This window comes from Neofelis nebulosa, chromosome 11, assembly GCF_028018385.1.
Source record: "Neofelis nebulosa isolate mNeoNeb1 chromosome 11, mNeoNeb1.pri, whole genome shotgun sequence".
NCBI classification, from domain to species: Eukaryota; Metazoa; Chordata; class Mammalia; order Carnivora; family Felidae; genus Neofelis; species Neofelis nebulosa.
Genome location: NC_080792.1, coordinates 78399819 through 78427710, shown reverse-complemented (window position 1 = coordinate 78427710; position 27892 = coordinate 78399819). Strand labels below are relative to the sequence as shown.

Below are 27892 nucleotides of genomic sequence, written 5' to 3'. Positions count from 1 at the left end.
GGGTTAGCTGGCCTCCCGTGTAAATTTTAATGCAGGTGTTCAGTTTTCATTGTCTGCTGTGCACGTGGACCCTACTCTAATGGGACAGTATATCTCACTTTTATGGAGTAGATGTATGCCACGCTGCAGACTGGCTTTTCTCTAAATCATTCTCTCGCGCTGGATCCCACTTTCTAGTATATACCTGTAATTCTTTTTCAGGTTTTATTTTTAAGCAATCTCTACACCCAACGTGGGGCTCAACCTCACAACCCCGAGGTCAAGAGTCGCACGCTCTACCGACTAAACCAGCCAGGCACCCCTGTATATACCTGTATTGATACGGGCAACAAATGTTTATTGAGCACCTAGTATGGTCCTGCCGCTGTGTTCTCCACAAGGGAAGGCAGGTATTGAACTTTCAGTGCCTAGGAGAAGGCAGATATGGAACAATGAATTACACAGATAATAAGTTAAATTAAAATGTCACAAAGTTATTATACTGCATTACACTATGCTATGATCTAGTATGCAAACATACACAAACACAGGCACACAGAGAAGTATGGGAAGAGATAGAGCAAAATGTGACTGTTGATTTTCTTTGGATGATGGGTATATTGAACAGGATTCTTTCAGTTGCAAGACTCAAACGAAATTTAAACTCAGTTAAGTAGGGAAAGGGATTTGTTGTCTCGTGTATTAAGCTGAATGATATGAAATTGTCTTTGGAGGGAGGGGAGTCAAAAGTTGCCAACTGTTGGAATTGCATATGGCTCAATTTAATAACTGAAAACTCTATTAAAACACTGGCTTCAGGTGTAGTTGGATCCAGGTGCTCAGACACTGTCAGAAATCTCTCTCTCCCTATGTCTCAGCTCTCCTTTCTTCTGTGGAGTTGGCTTCATTCTCAGGCAAACTCTCCACACACTGAGGCAAGACTGGCCACTTCCTGCTCCCTACCTCTTTGCAACTTAGGACAAGTAAAAAGAAAAAAAAAAGAAGAAGAAGAAAAGCCTCTTTCTCTCCGATTCCAGGGAAAGTTCTGGGCAGAGCTCTAATTGGCCGGGATTGGTTGTGCTCCCTTCCGTGAACCAATCACTGTGGCCAGGGCTGGGATGCTCTAATTGGCCATTTCTGGGTCACATGCTCCTCCCCTCACCCCACCCCCACCCTCACCCCCACCCCCAGCCCGGGGATGGCGTCAGCCGCTAATTAGCTGGGTGGAGAGTGGGACATGTATGGTTTTAAATTTGAGCACGGCTACTAGATGAAATGGAAAGACATGGCTGCCTCAGAAAGATTTCAAGCAATTTTTTTTCTTTATTCTTTTTTTTTTTTTTTTTTGCCTCTCTACGTTTCCTAAATTTCTACAATGAACATGAATTACTTGCAGAAAAACATTCTCAAGTTATTAGAAAGAAACCCAAAGGTATTGAAAATGGAATTTGGACGTGAATGTGGCCTGGCTTTATTCCAGGCCAATAATGGCTTTCTGTGTTATCCTCCAGGTACGATTTGCATTTTAACCAGAGTCAAAACACCGTGACTCCAAGGAGAGTGTAATGAAGGAATTTAGGGCACAGAGCGAGCCCAGGAGGCCCTGGAGCCCATTGTCTGCCTTCTCTAGGGCCATATTGCCACGAGATCCGGTTGACCTTGAAAAGCTTTTATGCGGATTAAATCAACAACCTCAGAAGTGGTGTTTAGCTCTGAAACTCAGTTTCCTCACCGGCCAGGTGAGGATAATAACAGCTCCTTCCTTACAGGATTGCTGTGAGATTAGCGAGCCAGCACAGGTAAGCACAGTCCTAAAACAATGGTCACCCCGTTCCTGCTCCTCCAGAAGGCCCTCTTCCCAGGCAGGCCGTGGGGGACTGAGCAAAGCTGAATTCAAAGCCAGCCCTGCCATGTACCAGCTGTGTGGCCTCCCACAGGACATCAAACCTCATGGCATCTGAGTTCCCTCACCTGAAAACTGGGCATGAAATTATTCTCGGTGCAGAACTGAGAGAATCTGACAGGGTAGCATTAAAAAAATTTTTTTTAAGTTTATTCTGAGAGAGATTGAGAGCAGGAGTGGGGGAGGGAGAGAGAGAGAGAGAGAGAGAGAGAGAGAGAGAGAATCCCAAGCAGACTCTGCACTGACAGTGTGTAGCCTGATGTGGGGCTCAAACTCATGAACCTGTGAGATCATGACCTGAGCCGAGATCAAAAGTCAGACAGTTAACCCCACCGACTGAGCCACCCAGGCACCCCGCCAGGGTAGCATTTTAATAAAACAACTTGATGCTTAGTGGACACTCTGTAAACGTTTGCTATTGTTCCCTTTCTGGTGACTTTTAACCTCTTTCCCAGAATCATCAACACAGATCACATCCGTGTAATTAGAGACCGTGTTTTAGAAACATATTTACATGCATAACTATGATCATTACATAACACAGCGAGAAGGCAAATTCATGCAGAATCAGCAAGTTCCTAGGCTATGATTTTAAAGATGTTGATTTCCTTCTTAAAATTTTTTTTAAAGCTTATTTATTTTGAGAGAAAGAATGTGCGCAGTGGGTCGGGGAGGGGCATAGTGAGAGGGAGAGAGGATCCCACGTAGGGTCCCACGTAGGCTCGAACCCCTGAATCGGGAGATCATGACCTGAGCTGAAATCAAGAGTCAGATGCTTAACTCACCAAGCCAGCCAGGCTCCCCCGATTTACCTTTTCTATTTAAAAAAGATAGGGGTGCCTGGGTGGCTCAGTCGGTTAAGCGTCCGACTTCGGCTCAGGTCACAATCTCACGGTCCGTGAGTTCGAGCCCCGCGTCGGGCTCTGGGCTGATGGCTCAGAGCCTGGAGCCTGCTTCCGATTCTGTGTCTCCCTCTCTCTCTGCCCCTCCCCTGTTCATGCTCTGTCTCTCTCTGTCTCAAAAATAAATAAAAAACGTTAAAAAAATTAAAAAAATAAAAAAGATATACATCCAGCTGTTCCAAAATGCTAAATTACCAAAGGTGTTTACTTATAAAATTTTCTGAAGCATGACTTGGGGGCTGATATTTCACACCTTGAGTTGTCTGTCCATCCATCCATTCATCTTTCCTTTTCTTCCTTCCTTTCCTCTTTCCTTCTTTCTTTCCTGCCATCCTTCCACCCATCCATCCATTCATGAATCCATATGGCCATCCAATCATTCATCCATATATCCATCAATCCATTCATCTGTTCATTCACCCATCCATCCACACACACCCCCACCCCCATTCATCCCTTCAACATATAATGGATGCTGTGTGCCAAGTCCTTGTTCTGGATGCTGGGCACACAGTGACAAATAGGACAAACACGGTTCCTGACCTCACCGAACTTACTCCAGGTTCCTGGGAAGCAGAACGTGACTGAAAAGGCTGAGGCTGAGCACTGATCCGGGGACTCAGCTTGGTTCCCAGGGGGGTGAGGTGGTCCTCTGGGACACCAGGTGAGTCATTCTCTGCTGTGGAAGCCCCTCCCTGCAGGTGGATCCATGAACCACCCAGGAATGGTCAGCGTGGGTGGGATTTTTAACAGGAAGAGGTGGATGTCCTTGTGTGCGGGGGCCTTGAGCCATCAACTGGCATGTTCACGTGATGTCACTTTTTTACACCCGAAATTTAAGATTGGGCTTATACCCATTAAAAAAAAATTTTTTTAACGTTTATTCACTTTTTGAGAGACTGAGACAGAGTGCGAGCAGGGCAGGGGCAGAGAGAGAGGGAGACACAGAATCTGAAGCAGGCTTCAGGCTCTGAGCTGTCAGCACAGAGCCTGACATGGGGCTTGAACCCACGAACTGTGAGATCGTGACCTGAGCCCAAGTCAGACACTTAACCGGCTGAGCCACCCAGGCACTCTGGGCTTATACCCATTTTGAGTAGACCCTCACCCTCCTGAGTTTAGCTTCAACTAATCTGAATGGGGTTTTGTTACAGCCAGCATGCCCTTACTGCAGCCCGTGAGGATTATTTTGCTTAATCTTTGTAACAGCACTGCGAAGCTGGATCTGTTACTGACACCAACTTAGAGAAGAGGAAAGACAATCTCAGACAGGTGAAGTGGCTTGGCCTGGGTCAGACACTCAGAGGCGGGGCTTGTGCCCAAGTCCTAAGCTGGATTTGAAGGCGAATGTAGGGGAGGGCACTCTAGGCGGCGTCAATTGCGTGCAGGGGAGCTGGGAGAGGGCCCACAGGGCATTGCCTTGCAGTTCTGCGCAGGGAGGAGATCGAGGACGTGAACTAGGCACACAGATCTGATCGCCGCTCTCCCCAAGCACATTGGGCCCCTGTGTGCTGGAGAATGCCGACCTAGAGGAGGGTTACTCCATACTGCCCCATTATGAGCACACACAACACTCCCCCACCCCCCCACCCCCCCCACCCCCCTCTACCCTGGCGGAGGCTTGTGCAGTGACAGCTCTTATGACAGCCTGGACCAGGGGCCTTTTTCTGCAAACAGATTACATCATTACCTTGAGAGACGCTGTGTTGTGAGCATGACAGTTTTATGGCCTGTAGATCCCTACAACTGGAACCATCTGGACTTTTAAAAGCTTGGTAATGCAACAGCATAAACAGGCCTCTGCGTGAGTCTCACTGCGTGCTGAGATTCAGAACGAGGAGTGTGCCGTCGGGGAGGCAGCCAGGTCTGATGAGGACTCAGGCTCTTAAGGGTTTAGGCAGGGTGATTTGCTGTGCAGCCCCAGGCAGATGTCTCCCCTTTTCTGGGCTTCACTTTTCCTCCTTACTGAGCCTGTTTTCTCAACGCGTAGGGAGGCTTGGAATGAGAAATGATACGCGTGTTCTTTGTTCAAACCACCCCTAACCCCCTTCTCTCAAGATCCCAGGGCTTCCCACCATCCTGCCACCCCAGTTATGGAAACATCGGTTCCAAGTGGCTAGGACGTGATGTGTGTGCCCAGGGTGACGGGGATGCTCACAGCAGAGCTCCGTCTGAGGCCCTAAGTGATCTGCACGAAGGGAACACACAGACGTAGCTGCAGAAATGCCGGCACGCACCGGGGGCGTGAATGAAATATTCTTCTTAAAGGCTAGGCCTTCCCTCCATCACAGCACAGGTCTCCTTGCCTCCAGCCCAGGTTTTCGGTACCTGACCTGAAGGAGACCATGAACAGACTGCTTTCAGGCCGAGCTGATGAGCCGTCTGTTTTCACGTTGTCACCCGGAAGGACAGAGTCCAGAGACATTTCCAGGTGTGGTATGTGGGGGATTGGGGAAGCTTTCGAGCCCCCAGAGCTCAGTCGGGGGAGGAAGGCAGAAGGTGAATGGTGACAGACAAGTCGATACCATGTGGCTCATGAGGTTCTGCGGCAGCGACCCACGTAGCAAGCAGATTAAGAAGAATGATAACAGGAAGTTATTGTCAACAATACAATTGTGGACACATGGCCACTCTCATGCCTCAGTGTATAAATTGGTCCCTGTAGGGAAATTTTGCAGTAGATACTGAGAATTTAGAATGTCCAGACTCTTTGATCCAACTATTCACTACTAGGGATTTATCCTAAGGCAAAAATTGGACAAGTGCAAATATTTGTATTATAGGGTCACTTGAAAGCTTGTGAGTGAAAGCTTGTAAGTCACACAAATGTCTGACCAATGAGACAGATTTTGTAAAATATACTTCTGCCCCGTAGTGGAATATATACAGCTATGTTGTTTTTTTTTTTTTTTTATGAGCCTGACATCCTGACATCCTTTCCTAGGCATAGAAATAATAAGGCTATTTCTGTTTTGAAACGTGGAATGAAATGATGTCAGAGGGGGGCCTGGGTGGCTCAGTCGGTTAAGCTTCCGACTTCAGCTCAGGTCAAGAGCTCACGGTTCGTGAGTTTGAGCCCCGCCTTGGGCTCTCTGCTGTCCGCACAGAGCCTGCTTCAGATCCTCTGTCCCCCTCTCTCTCTGCCCCTCCTCTGCCCATTCTGTCACTCTCTCAAAAATAAGTAAACTTAAAAAAACAAAGATCTTTAAACCATGATGTCAGAAAACTAGACTCCATTCACAAGACTCTTACTTTTCTCCATCCCCATGGTTTGCTCACAGAGAAGGTTCTTCTCGTTCAGCTTCCTGGACGTCATCTTGCCCAAAGTTCCCAGATCTTCCCAGGGGCTCCAAGCCCTGCTGGAAGTGAAGGCTTTGTTTTCTGAACCTCACTCTCCTGTTGTGTTTCATTGTCTGCCTGGTATTAAGGTGAGCTATGCCTGTGCCTTCCATGCCTTCCTGAACTTGGCTAGATCCATGTCTGAAACACCTTTGATCCCCAGGGCATGGATAGTTGTGGGGAAGGAGTAAATGATGCCTAGCCAATTCTCTAACATGAGAGAGAAGTTTATGTGAGGCCCTGCAGCTAATTTCTATACCAAATGCCTTAGTGTCGCTTGATATTCTGGCTGGTGTTGCCTTGAACTTGCCCCACGTCCTCGTGAAGGTCAGCACCAGCTCCTGCTTGCTGTGATGCCTGTGATAAAGAATCCACAAATGTGTGAAACCGCCAAACTAAAGGGGGAAGGAAGAAAAGGTGCTGACCTAAGTAACTTTGGAAACGTGCAGAGTCTGAGAGACTAAAGGATACCGGAATTGAAGAATTACGTGAATGGATGGTGCATGGTGGGAACCAGGCTTCTCATTGTTGAAGTATAAAATGAACAAGGGTAGGAGGCTAGATGATTCGTGTGGTAATAGATTAGAGCTGGGGACATCAGTATGAACTCATGTATAGCTTAATATATGTACATGCTGGGGTTTTTGTGTGTGTTTCTTTTTTATTTTAGAGACAGCGAGTGTGAACAGGGGAGAGGGACAGAGGGAGGGAGAGAGAGAGAGAGAGAGAGAGAGAGAATTTTAAGCAGGCTCCATGCTCAGGGCGGAGGCTGACTCAGGGCTTGATCCCATGGGAGCATGGCCTGAGCCAAAATCGAAAGTTGGACACTCAACCGACTGAACCACCCATGTACCCCATACATATTGTTACACACAGAAATATTTATATACACTTGTGTATACGTAGGTCAGCGTGCTGACAGACAGTTCCTGCTCTTCACTGAGAGGGCCTAGAAGCAATGACACCCCAGTAGCAACACAAACATCTAACGCCCGGGTCTTGGTTTAAAACCCCATTCTCCCATAAAAGGAACCAGGGATTGTAGGAGAAATGGCTGATTCAATGACCAGGACGGTAAATATGCAAGGTGAGCCGGGAGCACCTTATCCTGCCATACTGTAAGAATGCGCTCCAAACTAAAAACGAAAAAGAAATTGGGGTATGTCAAAGGAACAAAGGAACCAACTGAGAAGCTCCCAGGGGCCCAAGCTGGGACAATGTGAACCAGATAAATAAAGAATTATTGGATTATAACTCAACGTGTAAAACAAATAGCCATGAGTCCATACTGATATAAATAAATGATTGAATAACTTAAATGGGAAAGAGACACAAGTATCCCATGCGGAAGAATTCCAAATAATTTATGTAGATACTCTGCCCTCAAGGAGGGGGAGCATAACTCTTCACTTCTCAAGTGTGGGCCAAGTGTGGGCTGTGCAGGTTAACTTCCCTCCAAAGTGTACGGGATGGAAAGGGGGCAAATGAGCACCTTGACAGTGGAGAAATCTGACAGACACTACCTCAGCCAGATGGGATCAAGGCCCACATCAGGGGTCACGTGTCATGTTAATGCTATGTATCCTTGATATGATGTGATGAAAATTTTACGTCTCCAGTCTTCCTCCCCAAAACCCATAACCCCAGTCAATTCGTTAAGGGAAAAAAATCAGACAAGGGTGCCTGGCTGGCCCAGTTGGAAGAACGTGCGACTCTTGATCTCATGAGTTCGAGTCCCACGTTGGGTGTAGACATTACTTAAATAAACGAATGAAAACTTAAAAAAAAAATTTTTTTTTTTTTGTACTAATAGAGACATTCTACAAAATACCTAACCAGTACTCCCGAAAAGTGTCACGGTCATCCAAAATGAGGAAAGTCTGTGAAACCTAAGGAGACATGGCAACTATATGAAAGGTGCCATCGTGGATGAGATTCTGGATGCCAGAAGGGAAGTTAAGTGAAAAGTAAGGAAAATGTGAATAAAATATGAAGTCTGGTTAATAATTAGGCATCAGTATCAGCTCATCAGCTGTAACAAATGTACCGTATTGAGGTAAGATGATACTAATAGGCAAAACTGAGCAGGGATACGTGGGAAGTCTCTGTACTCTCTTCTCAAATTTTCTGTCAGTGTAAAACTTTTCTAAAAAAGTTCAGTCTATCTTTAAAAAAATTACCAATTAGGTACAGGTGAAGAATGATATCTTGGGTTTTCCTTAGTTAACTTTCTTTGTTTACTGTTGCTGTGAAGCGTTTTCATGTATGTGGTGGCTACTTCTATTTCTTCTGTGGATTGCCGATTGTCACGTTGTAGGGTTATTTGTTATGCGGCATTATTGCAGCCATAGCTAACTGATACAATCTTACTGAATTCCTGCAGCCCTATGAAGTATTATTTGTCCCCTTTCCATTATTCAAATATCCATTAAACAGACGAAGCAATGGAGACCCAGAGAGACTAAGTCATTTCCCCAAATTCAGACTCAGTGTCTCACCTAAGCTTTGAACCCACGGCTGTCTGACTCCAGAATTTTCTGACCACCACGCTATACTGTGAAGTACCATGAGTGATGATGGCAGGGGGAGGGGAGGGAATCCTGACAGCTAGTTGGGCGTCCAGTGACGAGCTTTGAATTCTGCGCTTTCGTGTAGGGATGCCAGTATGCCAAAGAGGGCACCATGCAGCTAAACTAGAAATGATAGAGGATATCCTCAGGGCGCCTGGCTGGCTCAGTCGGTGGAGCGTGTGACTCTTAATCTCAGGGTTGCGGGTTCGAGCCCCACGTTGGGTGTAGAGATTACTTAAAAATAAAATCTTAAAACAAGGAGATCCTCGAGTGGCTGCCATGAGAAATGGCTCGTGAGGGCACCAAACTTCCTGTCCCAAGCAGGGGGGCTGGGGTAGGACACTCCAGACTCTGCTGAGAACAGCAAAATGGGCTCTCTGGAGTTGTGCCTGGAAGAAATGTGATTGTCAGGTGCTAGCAGGCAGCACAATCTCATGTCATACATTATCATAATTTAATGTCAAGGCTCTGAATACTGGAGCCAGGAAGCACTATCTCCTCTCAAGAATGCTTAACCAACGCCCAAGATGTGGGGGCCCCCACTCACTGGCCCCTGCCTTCCCAGGGCTCGACCTCAAGGAGCTGGACTGAAATCTGAAGGTTCTGGGCTCAAGAACCAGGTTTGACTTCTGGCCCGGCTGACTGTGCTGTGCGGCCTGGGGCAAGTCAGCTCAGTGCTCTGGTCCTTGGTTTGTTCATTAGAAAATGAGAACCGTAGCCCTTGCCCTACTGACCTCACGGAATTTTCCAGTGGATAAATCATAGTACTGATGGTTACCGCACACTCTCCACATACCAGAATTTTGCATGCATCGACTCTGAATACTCACAGCAATCTCAATGGGCGGGTGCTTATACTATCCTCGTTGTACAGATGGAAAAACAGGTCTGGAGGCAAAAACAGACTGGTCACTTGCCTGAGGTCACCCAGCCTGCAAAGATTAAATCAGAATTTAGAGCCCATCTTGTTCACCAAAGAGGATGTCACTCACCATATTCCCATATGATGCTAGATGGAAAAAAAGCTTGAGGAACTTGGGACCCTTGGGGAAGAAATTGGCGGGGGGAGGGGGGGCAGGCTGGAGAAGCAGGATAGGGTGGGTGTGGTTACCAGCCAGGGCTTGGTCCTTATCGCCGGTTGGGGGTTTGGAGAAGCAAGGTGCAGAGAGAAACCAGCCTGAGTGGACAAAGCTGGCAGAGGGGACAAAAGAGAGTTGTGGCAGCTGCCCAAAAATAATGCAAATCTGGTGAAGACAGAAACACCGGAAGGGGAGTTTTAGGAAGCTTTGCTCACAGATGGGCTCTGTAATCTCCATCCTCTGGCCTCCGCTATACCTGCAGTAAAATCCCCGGGTTTTGCCAATGCCTTAAGAGGTGAATCCAGGTGCGCTTTGGATTTTGACAGCCTGAGACTGGCCACAGAGTGGCCAGGGGGCCGACCCCATTCCTCCGCCCTGGGCTCCTTGTAATGAGCCTGCCTCAGGCCCAGGACACCCCCAGGGAGTCCGCAGGCTGCGGTTTCCAGAAGCTCTGGCTCTGAGTCCATCAAGGACAACAGATTTTTTTTTTTAAGTTTATTTATTTATTTAGAGAGAGAGCGCCGCAGGGGAGGGGCAGAGAGAAAGGGAGAGAGAGAATCCCAAGCAGGCTCTGTGCCGTCTGCCCAGAGCCTGATGTAGGGATCCATCCCACAAACCGTGAGAACATGACCTGAGCGGAAATCGAGAATCGGACGCTCAACCAACAGAGCCACTCCTGCGCCCCAAGGACAACAGCTTTTTAAAGGAGTTAACTGTTGGGGCACCTGGGTGGCTCAGTCGGTTAAGCGGCGGACTTCGGATCGGGTCATGATCTTGCGGTCCGTGAGTTCGAGCCCCGCGTCGGGCTCTGTGCTGACAGCTCAGAGCCTGGAGCCTGTTTCGGATTCTGTGTCTCCCTCTCTCTGACCCTCCCCCGTTCATGCTTTGTCTCTCTCTGTCTCAAAAATAAAAACGTTAAAAAAAATTTTTTTTAAAGGAGTTAACTGTGCAGGCGTAGCATCCTAGCTGGGTCCTGGCCGAGGTGTCTTCTCGAACAGATGTGAGTTAGAGGCCCAGTCAGCCTTCTCTTTCCCTTCCTTTTACTTTTTTCTTGGCCATTCCTTCTTTCTCTTTCTCTCATTTTCTTCCTTCCTTCTCTCTCGCTTCCCATCTCCCCCTTTCCCTCCAGGTCCCACTCTCTTGGACAGCAGGATCCTGGTGAGTTGGTTTTTTTTTTTTTTTTTTTTTTCATCATCTCATCTGGTAAAATATGGATCATTCACCTTCCATTCTTGGGGCTATTTTCTAAGCGTTTCTTCCACGTAGCTACACAACCTTCTTCCTTGTTAATGGCTACGTGATGTGCCACCAAGTACTCTCATTTGCATAACGGGCTCCCTGTTGTGGAACACTAGGTAGTTTCGAGGTTTTGTATCCTTACAGGTGAAAGTATTCGTTTTTTCTGGTCTGCCGTGTGTGGGGCTCGTGGGTCCAAGTTAAGTGGGGGCCTGGGAGGCACGAGGTAGATGATTGGCATGGGGTGGTAGTTCGTCCAGGAGCTGCTTCCTGCCTGCCCTCATCCCCAGGGCAGCTCTGAGTATACAGCAGGTGCCTCATGAATGCTGCCTGAGGATGCCTCTCGGCCTCTATTCCTGCACCTGGCATACTGCCTCAGTGCGCTCTCCATTGAAGCGTCCTCTTTCCCACCTGGCCGTGACCTTCCATAGCCTTTTTATCTCTATGTCCCCCGTGCCTGGCACCAGGAAGCCCCTCAGGAATGGAAGGGAAGGAAACAAAGTAAAGGAAGAGGAAGCCAGAGAATGCTCACTTACTCTGGCCACCCCTCATTAATAGGGCCTGGGATTGCCGTGGGACATTAGTGACAGAACATGTTGACATTGTGTAATTTATTAGCCTGAACTATACAAATTATACCTTCCCCCAGGATGCCCGCGACGAGAAGCTGCTTTTCATGAGTTTATCCTGGGGACTCGAATAAATAAGCAGAGAAACAAAAAAACCTCATGAATTTTTTAAAGAGCTTATTGGAATCAGGAGAAAACCTGGTGTTCCGGGTGCAGAAGTAAGTATCCAATAGATCAGCATTCATTTCTCTTTACCCTCTGAAGTCTTTTTTAATCCTCTTGCTTGCCAGTGTTAATCCGTGTTTTTCTGTGAATTTCCCTCCAGATCGGCAAGCGAACAATACCCACCCAGGGGGCCTCTCCCCATGCATTTCCCACCACACTGGGGGAGGGGGGGTAGGCCAGTGCCTGGTGAAGGGTGGGCCTTGGAGCCTCAGAGGTGCTGTGACCCCATCCTCTGCCTGCACCTGTAGGGAGTGAGATTCGAGGTGTGGAATTGCCGCACTGAGAGCCTTGGTGTGCTCTTAAAAAAAGCTTCTTGGCTATGAGAAACACCTGAGTTGATCATCCCCCAAATGTCAGCCTCGCCGAAAGTTAAGCGGTTTACAAGGTCTTGCTGAGAAATTCCATGTATTAGAAGCTAATAGAAGGTCAGCATTTTCCATTTCGATTTTTTTTTTCTTCCTGCTGCCCAGGGTCTAGGTAATACTCCCTTTGGCATTTTGAAGACGCTTCTACGAATTGTGGCATGGTAGCTAAGCGCTTGATGGGATTTACCCTCCCAAAGCCTGTGAAACAGAAGTTGTTATTATGCCCATTTTATAAATGAGGAAATTGAGGCTTGAGTGGAGAGGGGTCCCTTGCCCAAAGTCACACACAGCAGGTGATGGAGCTGGGTTCTGTCTGATGTCTGTCGGAATCCAAAGCCCATGCTTCGATGCATTATGACTTCTTCCTCTACTCGGCACGTCGGGAATGTCTCCTCCCCTCCCTTCCCCTCTGCAGACGTCTTCCTCGGTGGTGACTCCGTAATTGAGGCTAGCAGCCCGAGATCCAAGTTAGAGAACTGCAACCTTGAATAGGCACAGTGGACATTCCATCTCTGGTTTCCTGTAATTTCCTGCAGCCAAGGTCAGTGAACTATAGCCCTTGGTCCAAATCCGGCCTGCTGCCAGTTTATGTAAATAAAGTTTTATTGGCACTCAGCCACGCACATTCATTTACACATGGTCTGTGGCTGCTTTCAATGCTACAAAAGCACAGATGAGTAGTGGGACAGACACCATATGGTCCACAAAGCCTAAAATATTGACTTTCAGGCAGTTAGAGAAAAAGTTTTCTGACTCCTACAATGCAGAGTTGTCAACGTTTATTACCCCAGAATCTAACGTGATAAATGATAACATCAGTCCTGTGAGTAGACGGCATTTTTGGAGGGCCAACTATGAGCCAGGCATTCTGCTAGTTGCTTTCGGGGGATGATCTCCTGGAATCCTCCAACAATAGCATCGAGCAGGTGCTCCAAGAGGTGAGTAACTGCCCATAGTCACAGTCACGGGGTCTGAGACACGACCCTTGAGCTGTCTGGCAATTCATACACTGCAAAGTGTTCTACAGCAATAAAGCACCGTTTCCAGATTGTCTACCCAGTGCCTGGCATCATGCTGCATGCTGGGATGCAGCGTGATACATGACAAGCAAGGGACGGTCTCCATCCTTGGGAAACCCGTGGACTTATGGGAGGAAAGACAGGCCTCCATCTAGATCAGCTGGCGAGATGAGCAGTCAAGAGCTCACAGGAGGAAGAAGCATCTGAGAAGGTGAACTTCGAATTAGGTCTTTCATGACGAACAGAAATGTGATCATTGACATAGAAGAGAGAGAAGAAAACTCCAGGGACAAGTTAAGCAAAGGCTTGGATTGAAATAATTGCCAGGCACCTGAGTCCAGGGTGAGTGAGGGGCAGAAGGGAGCAGAGGGTGGTCACAAACGACAATAGGACTTGTTCGAGACCGGAAGAGGAGAGGTTGGGATGTGATGCTGGGGACTTTGCAAATGTGTTTTCCTTCTCTTATCTAGAAAGAGCCTCAGGTTTTGCCATCCCTTTTCCATCTGGTAGGTAGTAGGTGCTCAAGAAATGCTTCCAAGAGTCAAAATGTCAGCCCTTGCAACAGGGAGCAAGCTTGCATTTGTCTGTCCTTGCGGGACGCTCACGTGGCAGCAGGCAGCAACAACCACCCAGGTGACAATGACTCATGCACCTGGGACCACCAGGCTTCCAAAGAGTTTCGAGTTCGAGGTTGACTCCATTGGGTCTCTGGAGAGGGGCTTTCCAGAAAAGTCTCCTACTTTCCTACCTGTGCTCAGATGGCAGGACAGGGGTCTTGTGCCCTGAAAGAACTACCCTTGCATCATTGATCATTTGCTTGGGTTGGGTGAGGAGATGGGGAGAGCCCGGCCTTTGGGGCCATCACCGTCCCCCATCCACCGTCCGTAGGTTTCTGGTGTGTGACCTTGGGCAAGTTCCCTACTTTCTCAGAGCCTCGGTTTTCTCGGATATAAAATGGAGGCCATTCCTGTGTCATGGGGTTGTTATGACAAGTACAGCCTGCCATATAGTAAAGGCCCAATATTTATGATCGGTTATTATTTTTACTATGATTAGTGATCAGATTTCTGTATCAGTCGGCATTTGCTGCCATTATGCCAACAGTCTGTGTGATTTATAAAAGCATTTATTTTTTGTTTCCTCTCACAGTTTCCTGGATCTGTTGGGGACGGCTCTGTGGGTTGGGTTTAACCATCTCCCTTGTCTTTTATCCTGGGACCGGTGCTCACCTAAGACATGCTCTTCTGAAGGCAGGGAACAGAAATTTCAAGAGAGGCGAGTGAAAACTCAGGCCCCACCTAAGGCTTGAGCTCAGAACTGGCCCACAGTTATCTCAAAATATCCCATCGGCCAAAGCAAGTCACACGGCCCAGCCCAATAGCACGGGTGGAGAAAGGCGGAAGAATTGTGTCACTCCCACAGCTGCCAGGATTCCTAGCGTGGCTGCTGGCCATATGATTCCACCACCTACCCAACACTGCCTTCCGTATTTCGCACAGAAGTCTGTCTCCAATCACAGAGCATCTTAGAGATTGGTGACTGTCCATAGGACACTGTATGTTTTGTATCAGTGGGGTTCGGACGAGGCAGTCTCTAGCTGAATTTCCGGGCCAAGATTAATTTGCTGCTGGAATGTGAAGACAGCCACCCTCACACCCCCACCGCGGGTCCAGCGTGAGGGAAAATAACGAGACAGCCCCCGTGTTGGATAATGACCGCCGAAATTCCAATACTCAGGGCCCAACATTGCCCGTTCAGTTTCCTCTGGCTGAAATTCTTGGTTGTTCCGCTGCTAAAACCAGGGTGGCTACTTACTCTGGGCACCAATGGCTGTTCTTAGCCATACTGATAAACAAGGCTTCCAAAATCATCTCAATACCAGGAACAGTTCATTTAAAACAGAAGCAGCAACACCACCAATGACAAAATCGACAGGTCAGTCATGTGGCGTCCACCCTCGCCCAGGGGAGCCTGGTGATGAGTTGAGGAGTATTTTTGGACACGGACAACAGCAGGCCTGGCCCAGATCCACTCATTCCTTCAGTAGAGCTTCCCAGGGAGTTCCAGTTATTTCCCAATTTGTTCCAGCCACACCACCTTTTGTGGCTTCGTTTGGGCATTGAGGTCATCGAGAGATGATTGACTTGGGCAAAGCAGAGAGTACGGGGAGGAAAGATTCTTCACTTACTCACCCACTCCCTAATTGCTGAGTGTCTTCAGGGTCCTGAGCTGGGGGTTCAAAGCTGAAGGAAGCAGAAGGTCCACTGTGCTGGCCGTTTAGCGCGGCAGATCCTCCTTCCACGTATCTTTTTTAGGGCAGGTGGTTGGCTTCCCATCAGCCCCCGCGCGGCAGATGATTGGTTCAAGCTAATCCCGGCCGTACGATTCTCTTGCGGATAATTGGTTGAGGAGTTAGCATGTGACCCAGTTCTGCCCAATGAGAAGTGAGGGAAAAATCTGTCCGTGGCCTTTGAGAAACTTTCCCTCACGACCAAGGAGGAGCTGGAGGAAGGGGTGGGTGCTGCTCCCCAGCGTTTGCAGTATGTGCAGGTGTGACAGCCGCACTTTTGACAGCCATCTTGCCACGTGCCGCAAGGTAAGAGATGAAACTCGCTCCGGCAATGGCAGAATGGAGAGATGGGGACTATATCCTCACTGATATCATTGAGCTGCTAAATCTTTTTTTTTTTTTTTTAATGTTTTTATTTATTTTTGAAGGACACAGAGAGACAGAGCATGAGCGGGGGAGGAGCACAGAGAGAGGGCGACACAGAATCCGAAGCAGGCTCCAGGCTCTGAGCTGTCAGCACAGAGCCCGACGCGGGGCTCAAACTCACGAACCGCGAGACCATGACCTGAGCCGAAGTCGGCCGCCCAACCGACTGAGCCACCCAGGCGCCCCGAGCTGCCAAGTCTTTAAGTGCAAAGGCCACTCTATCCTTGGACTTCCCACTCTGCGGGGTAAGAGGTTTCCTCCCAGATAGGTGGGGGTTTCTGTTATCCGCATCCCAAGGCTTCCTACTTAATGCTGCAGTATTATTGTAGAAACTTGATTTATCTAGAAAGGAGCAGGCGTGGAGAAGTGGGTTAACTTGTCAGCTGGGAAACACCGGAAATAGGTTGTGAACCCAGGACTCTCTGCCTCCAGCCGTCTGTCCGCATAGGTGACCTTATAGCTGGCCTCTGAGAATGCGCATAACAGATGTGAAGCATCCATCCAGTATGGGCCGTGCTGGATGCTGAGGGGGTAGGGAGCTCATGCCCAGAGAGAATGGTGAAGATCCTATCAGAAGAGCAGAACACGGCGGTGCCTGGGTGGTTCAGTCAAGTTGAGCATCGGACTTCAGTCCGGGTCATGATCTCGCAGTTCTTGAGTTGGAGCCCCGCTCATGTTCTCTCTCTCAAAAATAAACAAAACATTTAAAAAATTTAAAAAAGAAAGGAAGAGCAGAACATGACAGGTGACGTGCTTTGCTAGTGCTGGGCTCCAACCCCTCTCCCATCCCCCGTACCGTCCACAGCAAACAGCTGCATTACCTAGGATCATTTGGTCCAGTGGAAAGCACTCCCATTTCACATTCAGATTAGACCTGGGTTCGAATCCTGCCTCTGCTACTCCTTAGCGCTGTGACACTGGGTATGTCCCACCACCTCCGAGTCCGTTACCTTGTGGTTCTGAGGACTGGACATGATGAATGCACATTGCCGGACACTTGGAAGATGCTCAAACGAATGATAACTATGAGGACGCTTATGGCAGGATTATCACGAACTTTGAGAATCACACCGCAAAAGGAGTGCTGTTCTAATGGCAGGAAGACCCAGGTCCCAGTCCCAGCTCTGCCATGATGAGCTGTGTGACGTCAAGCCATCCCTGCCCTCTCTGGCCCATTTACTTGCCCCCATCTGTAGAATGATGGGGTTTGCCTTGGCCAATTGTTTTCAAACTCTGCTCCATGGAGCTCTAGAGAGTCACTGGCTCCGTAACGTGGAAGAGGCCCAGTAGCTGGAATGGGGCGCGCCCCCCCCACCCCGCCCCGCTTCAACCCCATGGTTCCTTTGTTATTTCTTTCATGGGACTGGGTTTTCTGGAAGATGCTCTTTGAAGAGAGGCTTCTGTTGCTTTAATTTCAAAAAAGAAGAAGAAAAAGGCAGCCTGAAATACTCCAGGTTAGATGACTAAATTCCTTCCATTTATTCAGTGGCTGCCAGTGTGAACTTTGGAGTTCAACCCACCCGATTTGAAGGATGACTCTGACATTATCTACCGTCGTTAACTTGGGGAAGCAAATAATTTCCTGAGCCAGTTTCTTTTTTTTTTTTAAATTTTTTTCAACGTTTTTTATTTATTTTTGGGACAGAGAGAGACAGAGCATGAACGGGGGAGGGGCAGAGAGAGAGGGAGGCACAGAAGCGGAAACAGGCTCCAGGCTCCGAGCCATCAGCCCAGAGCCTGACGCGGGGCTCGAACTCACGGACCGCGAGATCGTGACCTGGCTGAAGTCGGACGCTTAACCGACTGCGCCACCCAGGCGCCCCTCCTGAGCCAGTTTCTAATCATCTGCCAGCCATTCCTGGGAGTCTCTTTCCCCTCATCTCTGCCAGCAGGAGGTGTTATAGCTCTTTAAAATGTTTGCCAGTTCAATGGGTACAAAATGGTGTTTCATCGTCACTTTAACTTGCATTTCCCTAACTTGTAGAGAATTTAAGCATGTTTGCCTGTATTTATTTGTTGGCCACTCAGATTTCTTCTGTGAATTCTCATCCTTTGTTCATTTTTCTATTGGATCACTTGTCACTTGTTAATTTGTGAGAGCTCTTTACTATAGTGTGGGCATTACCCTAATACGGTATGGATTTTATCTTTTACCTGCGTTACGGCTCTTTTCTAGAACGATCACTTGTCCTTTTTTTTTTTTTTTTTTTTTTTTTTTTCAATCCTATAATAATGATTCCCCCACTGCACTGTCTTGTGAGGATTAAAACACGAGTAGAATTCCTGGTATGTGGTTCAGTAAATTATTTTTATTACTTACAAGCTTTGGTGCGGGTACAGGATTCTGGAGCTGTCCCAATGTGTGTGTGCTAAAATGCCATTGGCCGAAGCAAGTCACACGGTTGAGCCGAGAAAGAGAGAGGAAGCACCGTGGTCACGTGGGCATGGGGAGGGATGTGGGCATGGGGAGGGATAAGAATTGCGGCCACCGTTGCATTCTGCCACAATGGTCCGGCACAGAGATCAAGACTGCAGGTTGTGGAAACGGAAAGACCTGGATTCTGGCACCTCTGGCTGCTGAGATTGCCACACCTCCCCCATGGCCCCCTTAGCTTGCCTATACCAGAGCCGTTTTCCCACAAGCCTTTGTTGTCAGCCAGCTGCGGCCGCCAGAAATCTCTTTTCAACGTTGCCTTCCAGCTGCTAATACCCTCTTTCTCTTTCAAGGATATTTGCATTAAAAGATCCTTGCTGCCTTTTCTGATGACCAGGGAACACATGCTCAGTGCACGGTGATCCAGCAATATACATAGAGATCCAGCTCCGGAACTCTGCTCTGAGTGGAGACTTTCCTCTGTTCACATGTTCTTCCGGACGGTCCTTCTGTGCCCATCTGAGATCTCTTCTCTTTGTCAAATACAGGCTCATGCTTTACACGCGTACCCTTCGCACTTAACAATAGCGTGAGTGCTCTCCTGTGAAGAGTATGGTCAGCGGCTAGGGCTTCAGAATGGTCTAGAAAGGAGAATACCAAAATGCAGATTCCCACACCTCATTCCTAAAGAGTCCATTTTGAAAGGTCTGAAGGGAGTCCAGGAACCCGTGTTTTTAACTAACTGTAGATCCACAGGGCAGGTGACACTTGAATAATGCAGGGGTCGGGGCACCGTGCACAGTCTAAATTCCACATACAACTTTTGACTCCCCCCAAATTTATTTATTTTTATCTATAATTTTTTTTCTGTTTATTCATTTTTGAGAGACAGAGACAGAGACAGAGCACGAGCAGGGGAGGGGCAGAGAGAGAGAGAGGAGACACAGAATCCGAAGCAGGCTCCAGGCTCCGAGCTGTCAGCACAGAGCCCTATGTGGGGCTTGAACTCCCGAACTATGAGATCATGACCTGAGCTGAAGTTGGACACTTAACTGACTGGGCCACCCAGGCGCTCCGACTCCCCCCAAATTTAAATACTAATAGCTTACTCTTGTCCAAAACTCTTACTGACCACACAGCACACATGTTGTATATTATATGGATTATATACTGTATTCTTACAATAACGTAAGTTAGAAAAAAGAAAATGGTATTAAGATCATAAGGCAGAGAAAATACATTTACAGAACCATACTGTATTTATTGAAACACAATCCATGTAGGGGCACCGGGGTGGTTCAGTCGGTTAAACGTCCGACTCTTGGTTTCAGCTCAGGTCATGGTCGTGTGGTTTCATGAGTTCGAGCCTGCATCGGGCTCTGTGCAGGCAGTGCAGGGCCCGCTTGGGATTCTCTCTCTCTCCCTCTCTCTCTCTCTCTGCCCCTTCCCCCTCAACCTGTCTCTCTCAAAATAAATAAATAAAACTCAAAAAAAAAATCCATGTATACGTGGACCCACACAGTTCAAACCCCTGTTGTTGAAGGTCAACTACATTTGTATTTTAATAGGACCTCCTTGCCTGGTGCTAATTTTGGGTAACAGTGTGTGGGGGGGGGGGTGGTATATCCAATGAAAGGAAAGACATGCCCGAGGACACCTGCCTTTCCCAGAGGAAGGAGCCTACACTGCCTTCAAACCACAATTTCTTTGCCATCCGCCCAGGTATGGCTCCCTAAGCAACCAGGGAACCATTAACCCGAGGTCTGATACTTACTTCCCAGCTTCATGTCCTTACCAAGCGACCACCTCTCTGAGCCTCAGTCGGCTCATCTGTAACATGGGAATCCTACTGAGTGTCAGGGCCATCGAGAGAGAGGCAGTGACTTCACACATGTAGCAACACCCGCTTGGGGGTTGGGCTCTGGGTAGATCTTCCAGAAACAGAATCTCCCTTCCCCCTCATGAGAGGAGCAGAGCAGGGACTCACTGGCCGGCTTGGGGGAAAGCCAGAGAGTCCCCGAGGGGAGCAGCAGCCACACCAGGTGTCTTGACGAATTAATTATGGGAAATTAGGGCAAGTCAGGTTTCCGCCTCCAGGAATCTCATGTTAAGGTCGGGAGGATAGTGCGGGATTTTAATCATTCTCCAGGGGCTGGAGACGAGAAAGGCTCTTCCCGCCGGGACAGATGATAAGTAGGGGAACCAATCAAAATATGCAAATACAGCTGAGGAAGAGGCTGGGGACACCTCCAGAGAGTGCCAAGGCCTTTTCTGGATGTTTGCTGGCTGGGGACTCTTAACCCAGCGTACAAACCTGAGAGAGGCATTCATAACTCCTGACCTCAATTCTCTACCCTCCCCTGTATCCTCTCCTTTTCCGATGTGACTTTGCAGCGGCTGCCATTAAGAAGTGGAATCTGTTTCCTTAAAAACCCTTGAACCTGGGCTAGCCCTGGCACTTGTTTTGACCTCCAGCATATGGCAGAAGTGGATATGGTGGCTCCCAGCACGGGGGTCACGAGGACTGGGATACTTCCCACCCTCTGTTTTGGAATCTTGACCGACCACCGTGAGGACCAGCCTGAGCTAGACTTCTAGAGGATGGGACACCCCCGGATGACCCCCAAGTACGTAAGAAAGCTCAACCCAGCCCAGCCAGCGGAGCCACCGACACGACTCCAGCTGTCCTCGGACCCATCAGTGAGCCCGGCTGGGGCCAGAAGAACCTCCAGCTGACCTGCAGACAGTGAGCAAAATAATCGTTTATGGTTTTAAGCCAGGAGCTTTGAAGTAGTTCGTTAGGCGGCAATAGCTAACCGATACAGTGTATGTGTGATATAATGATATAAGAATAATAAAATTGTAGGAAGAACGATCACATACCACATCGCCAAGGACTGTGCAGGCGATGCTCCCTGTCTCTATTTGTATCGGTATTTAATGATCACAACGACCCACCTCATCCGACGGGAGAGGGAACTCAGGCTTGGTACAGGTTTGTCTTAATTGTCTGTCGTCAGAGGCCAGGATTGGAACTTAGCTCTCTCTGACTCCAGAGTTTGCCTTGTACTGTCTCCTAAGGGCACCGACTAATCCACAGAGAAGCTGTTCCCAGGGCAAGGCCAGGTTCCCCAGGCGGCCCGGAAGGCCCCCCACCCCATGACCTAGCCCCCCGGTTCCCCCTTTTGATGCTTCTCCAAAAACATCCATACCTTTGCCCAAGCCATTCTCTCTCCCTGGGGTTGACCTTCCTTTCTTTTCTACCCAAAAAACTCTTACGCGACCTTCAAGACCCAGCTCTGTCTCACTCTTATTGACTCTTAGATACAAGTCATAAAAAGTCCCTTTTTCAAATAGGCACAGCCCCGAAGCACAGTTGATGTCCCACATGAATGGAACTCCAGAGGTGAGGGAGGAAGGAGAGTCCCAGTGTGGTTGAGACAGCTGTTCTGTGGTGTTCTCGAGGGTCCCCCGTCCCTGCCCTGTCTTTGCTCTGTCAGCTGCCCTCTCAGCGGGTTGCAGGAGAGCGGCCGTAGACCTGGCTTGGCATCCAGACCCAGCCACGTCCAGAGAAATCAGAGGGTTATTTCTTTTTAACCTTGTGTCTCATTTTGAGAGTCAAGGAGGCCCCTCCGTGCAGCCTCCAGGCAGATTTCCCTCAAGTCTCCTTGGCCAGGACTGGGTCATGTGTCCTTCTCCGAGCCAATCGCTGGCAGGAATAGGATTGTATCGCTATCATTGACTTTGACACATCCAGTCATCCCTGATGGGTCAACCACCATGGCCATGAGCCATGTCCTCAGGAAGTTGCCTTCGACTCTTGAGGCTGGAGCAGGTGCCTCCATTGGGGTTCTCAGAGCTCGCCAACCTGGCCCATTATAACACAGCAGGGCCCCTAGAACGTGGCCTCCTCCAGCACAGCTGGGGTCGCCGTGTGTTACAGGGGCTGCTTCTTTGGTTAGAGGGGCTGCATCCCCTCTAACTTAGCTCTATCATCCTTGTCCGTTGTCTCCTGCACAACCCCCCCGCCCCATGCTCCCACGCTTAGAGTTACTTACCCGACATCCTGCGCCAAATATGAACTTCATGACAGCAGGTGTTGTTACCGCCTCCTTTGCTGTATTGTCAGCCCCCAGCAGAGTCCCTGTCCCACTGAAGTGCCCAATAAATATTTGTTTTGCCCGTGGCTTATTTGCTAAGACTGGAACTCTGGATCAATGCAGGAGAAGGAGCTGCAAGAGAAGTATTGGGGTGTCACCTTCAAGGGCACCTTTATGCAGATTTCCACCAGGAATGGCTTGAGCCTCAGCTGGATGCCCACTGAGGCTTCACCAGCCACGCGGCACCATCACTTTCATGGCCCCGAATAATAGTCAACAACTGCGGGTGTACATGGCTCACAAAGGGTCTGCCCACGTGTTAGCCCTCTGCTCCTTACAGCAACTCCCAGAGCCATGTGGGAACCTCATTTTGTAGATGACTCCTGGAGGGGTAAAGGGACACACAGAGGCTGGGCTGTTAATTGCCGGGGCCGAGATTTGCGTCCTGAGTCTGCGTTGATTTCAAACTGGTGCTCTCTCTGATTCATAAAAAAACACCAATGGGTTTCCAGCTTCCAACTCTGGCACCGTCTAGGTGGCTGTCCTTGGGATAACACATAACTGTTGACCACTGCCTGTATGATTTTGTGGAAGAAGCATTTTTTTTTCTCCCTTACAATAGCAAAGAAATTTTATTAAACAGGGTGTTTTGTACTGTTATCCAGCAAATATTCACTCTCCCCTCCCTGGTCAATGAGGAGAGTGCATTTCCTCAGCCCATGGATGTGGGGCTTGGCGATGTGGATTGATTTGGCCAAGGGAATGTGGGCAGAAATGATGGTGTGCTAGTTCTAGGCAGTGGCCTTAGGAATGGCAAGTTGCTGCCAGTTCTTGCTCTCCCTAAGAGAATAGCATTTCCAGATAGGAGCTTCTCCTTCACCCTGGGGCCCAACAGAGAAGACACATGGGGCAGACCCAATTCTGACCCGTACCCTTCAGATATATATAAGTGAAAAGTAACTCTGTTGGAGCCCACTGAGATTTGGGGGGATGTTTGTCACACGGCTTTATCATAGCAAAAGCTGACTAATACACTCTGTTCCTGGATTATGCAAAGCCTTTTCCGTGCATTAGCTTATTCGTTCCTCACAACAATCTCCGAGGGGAGTACTATCACATTTCTGCTGATCTGTGACTCCTTTTGTCCATCCCGGCATCAGCAGAGCCTAGGGCACTGCGGGGCACATGGTGTAGAGACAATATTTTAGAGAACATTTTTAGATGAATTAATAAAGTCAAGGTAGGAACTGTGTGGCACTTTCCTGCTTTGTGGCCAATACCTGATTGATAATAATGAACTGCTATGCAGCAGGCACTGCTGACATTGGTTTAAATAAGAAATTATCCCACCAAATAGTTATCAAGCATCTACTTCAATCCAGCATTGTTCTAGATGCTGGGAATAGAGCAGTGAACAAAAGAGACCAAACCCCTGCCTTCCTGGGGCTGAAAATCTACCCGGGGCGAGATAGAAAACAAATAAAATATATATAAACCCACGATACAATATAGTCAGTAATCACTGTCATGAAAAAATAAATCGGAGCCAGGAAAGGAGATGAAGAGGGACGAGGGTAGTGTTGTGGTTTCTAACCAGGCGGGGAGGGAGGGTCTCTCGGAAGGGGTGGCTTCTGAACAAAGACTTGGAAAAGGTGACTGAGAGGCATGAATGTCCGGGGGGGAAGACTGACCGGTGGAAATAACAATTATTAATCCATTTGATGGATGACTAAATGGGCTTGGAAGGATAAAATTGCTTGCCCATCGTCAGATGGCAAGTGGCAGAGCTGGGACTTGGGCCAGTTTTCTGGACCCAGGTAACCCGACTCCAGTGCCTATGCCCTTAACTACTTAATAGAGGGTCTTAATGGGGGGGGGGGGGCTCTGACCTAGCGGTGGGTCTGGGAATCCTTGCGCTGATCCCAGGGCCTCCACCCTGTGCCCTGAGTCATATCTTCATCTGCCTTTCAGCCGATGACAGTGGGAAACCACTTGGGTTCCTGATGGATTCAGTGCTCTCCAAATGTTCTGCCGTATCAGCCATGGAAATGGGCTTTGTCTTGTCCAGGAGTCATCACTTGATGAAATGAACAGGCACTCAACCTCCCGAAGCCAAAGGTGATTTAAAAACATTGCAAGAGCCAGCCTTAGATGAGGCTTATGCAAACAATCTCTTTAATTTGTTGGGAGGAGGAGGGGGGGGTCTTTTGGCTCCCGAGGCCCTGGGTTCCCACCATAGGCATCTGGTAGGTCAGCGTCCACCACCTGCCCCAGGATCCTCTGCTGCTGGTGCCTAGGACCGAGGTTAACCTGGAGAGGAGAGATGGGGTCCAGATGCTGTCTCCTGGCTACCAGTGGGCAGAGGCGGAGAACACGGTTCCTCTGGGTTGCCAGACCCCAGCATGGTGCCCAGCACATGGTCAACACTCAGTATAGATTTCGGGTCAAAAAACTTCTGCTTGGCACAGTTTCTCAGAAGACAAAGCAGATGCAGCCAAAAGAAACCCAAGCAATGGATTTCAAGGCCAGGGACTGAAGATGTGTCCCGGGGCGGGGGGGGGGGGGGGGGGGCAGGGGTTGGGGGCCGCCACAGGTGTGCTTGCCTACTCTATCCTGCTGCCTTCAATGAGCCTGGATAACTAAGAGCCTGGCTCCTTAAAAAAGAGACCCCTTAGGCTTCCCCTTTAGGAGTCTCAGGGGGCCTCCTAGGTTGAATGTCCCCATAAGAGACACAGAGAAGAAGCAGATCCTTGGGAACAGGAGTAGGAGAGTGTTGGGAGCCGGGAAGGGAAGGAAACCAGCACAGTCTGTGTTAATAAGCCGGTAAGGGCCATGGGCAGCCCCACTGGGGGACTCTGGGGCAGACAGGGTATAATGTGCCCAGAGTTGTCCTACCCCAGGACGAGCACCTGGTGCATTTACCCACTTAGTCTCATTTGCCAGTTCCCCAGCTCTTACGGCTGAGACCCAGGCTCGCACAAGAAACTACTGCCCTCTGAGAGAATGATGAGTGCACGGGAGTATGGGCCAGACATTGACAGCAGCAGCCACAGAGGGTCTGAGGGTCTCCTCCCCGCACCATGAATGCAGTCCCAGTGGAGAACATCTCTGATCTCCGGAAAAGCCCTGCCCATAGGTGGGGAGAGAATGAACTTTGGAACCACGCGTCCTGGGCTCAAATCCCAGCTCTTGGAGGCTCACCGTCTACTTTCTTTGCTGCCGAAGACGGTTTACACCCAGCAAAGGGAGATCTCAGAAAAGGCTGAGCCTGAGTGGAGGGTGTGGAGGTGGCCTGGTTATTCTTAGCAAGGAACGAAGGAAGAGAGGCAAAAGATGCTTTGGGCTGCCAGGGCCACATAGCACCTTTCAGAGGGAGCAGCCAGACCACAGTCCTTCCTGGCTCGCCAAATTTGGTTGGAAATTCTTTCCACCCCAGGCAGCGGGGAATTCAGGGAATTCGGGGTGGGCCTGCCAGGGCCTTCAGAGACCCTTAAATAAAATTTCTCAGCTCTGGTGTCAGAACAGTGGTCAGACGTGATGAGGGCTGTTCGAACAGCCGGGCCTGGCAAGCAGGACCCCGGAGGCTGGGCTCCTGGCCCATCTGTAGTTTTCCTTCCCATCTGAAAGCTTTGATTCATGCAAGGGCTGGCCCAAGGAGGGTGAGGGGAACTGAAAAGATACGTGTCCTCAGAACCAAGGAAGAGGGAAGGACATTGCCACCACCTTGCTGACGCCCCGGCTTTCAAAGGTTCAGGAAGAGCTGAATGGCATTGAGACCATTGGCTTTTTGGTCCAAACTGTTGTTGCCCTCCAGGAGAGAACAAAAGTCCTTTTCTAGGGCACAGACTCTGTGGGTAAGACAGAGGGTAAGGGGTAAGAGCACAGCCTCTGGACTCAAAAGAGTCCCATTTCTGTCACTAAGAAGCTGTGTAGCACTGGACAGGTCATTTAACATGTAAAAATTAATTAAAAGGGAACCTCACTAAAAGGGAGTCAGGAGGCCAGAAGGGAGTCTGAGGGGAGGGGGAGAGTATCACTCAAATACCAATTTTAAGAAGAATTGTCAATTACAGACTCCCAACAGAATTCAGGAAATTATCATCAATTACAGGCCCCAACAGGAAGAGATGTACATTACATCCCCTGTAAGAAATCAACTATCCCAGCAACTCAGCTAGTGAGAAACTGTCCCGAACTCTTGCTTTGTTTAAGGGCCTTTCATGCAAAACAACCCCACTAACTTCCTCTTTCTCCATAAAGCGTTTCTTTCCTTTGTTTGTTGCACTTGCCCCTGGTTTTACTGTTTTGCAACTCTCTGCTATTCCCGAATAAACCCATTTTGCTGATAAGATAACCTCCGTTCTTCAGATGAACAGATGTTGCCGTGCCTCAGTTTCCTCAACCAGTCATCCCTACATTATGGGGTCGCTGTGAGGATTAAATGAACATTCAGTTCTTGGAGCAGAGCCTGGTTTACCCAAAGTCGTTGGTAGATAGTAACCCACGAGTCTGGCACAGGAAAGTATTCCATTAATAGCAACTATCCTGCGTACTGGCTGCTTTTCCATCTGTCCAGTCTGTCGTAGAGTGTTTAAGGCTTGCAGACGTGAGGTGGCTCAGTCAGTTGAGTGTCCGACTTCAGCTCAGGTCATGATCTCCCAGTTCGTGAGTTCGAGCCCCACGTCAGGCTCTGTGCCGACAGCTCAGAGCCTGGAGCCTGCTTCGGATTCTGTGTCTCCCTCTCTCTCTCTGCCTCTCCCCCACGCATGCTCTGTCTCTGTCAAAAATAAATAAACGTTAAAAAATTAAAAAAAAAGATGGGGCGCCTGGGTGGCGCAGTCGGTTAAGCGTCCGACAAGCGTCCGACTTCAGCCAGGTCACGATCTCGCGGTCCGTGAGTTCGAGCCCCGCGTCAGGCTCTGGGCTGATGGCTCGGAGCCTGGAGCCTGTTTCTGATTCTGTGTCTCCCTCTCTCTCTGCCCCTCCCCCGTTCATGCTCTGTCTCTCTCTGTCCCAAAAATAAATAAAAAACGTTGAAAAAAAATTTTTTAAAAATAAAAAAAATAAAAAAAATAAAAAAAAATAAAAAAAAAAAATAAAAAAAAGAAAAAGACTTGCAGACGTGAAGGACAGGTCTTGCAAACGACTCAGGTTCGTCATCTGTAAAATAGGAATAATCATAGGAGCCACTTTACAGAGCTGCCATGAAGATTAAGTAAGTGAATTGAAGCTCCTTCACCACAGTGCCTGGCACACAGGAAGCACATGGTACTTACTCATTTTTGTTACCACTTGTTACTTAGTTTGGCTAGAATTATTCATCAATCCCCTGCTCAGTCATCAAACACTTCTGTCGCAGGCTTCAGCTCTCCGAGAAAAGTCAGATGTGCTATTAGCCTCCACAGGCGAATTCTAAGGATCTATGTGTTTCCCCTCCGGAAAGGGGTTTGTTTCCAGAAGGGAGAGGAGAACGGGAAGGCAGATGTCACAATGTCCACTCTGGCTCCTAGGTTCCT

At 48.8% G+C, this 27892-nt stretch overlaps 2 long non-coding RNA genes across 2 annotated transcripts; one reads left to right on the top strand and one right to left on the bottom strand.

Annotated features, from left to right (window-relative positions):
• Positions 1 to 312: 312 nt before the first annotated feature.
• Positions 313 to 15489, bottom strand: LOC131489204 (uncharacterized). The gene is made up of 3 exons (XR_009250430.1): positions 15379 to 15489; positions 9524 to 9625; positions 313 to 407 (listed from the first exon to the last, which is right to left on the bottom strand). It is a non-coding gene; the product is annotated as an uncharacterized LOC131489204 (long non-coding RNA).
• LOC131489205 (uncharacterized) lies at positions 10666 to 27130 on the top strand. Its single transcript, XR_009250431.1, has 6 exons — positions 10666 to 11795; positions 14336 to 15782; positions 15905 to 16147; positions 20671 to 21022; positions 24348 to 24494; positions 25328 to 27130. It is a non-coding gene; the product is annotated as an uncharacterized LOC131489205 (long non-coding RNA).
• The last annotated feature ends 762 nt before the right edge of the window (positions 27131 to 27892 follow it).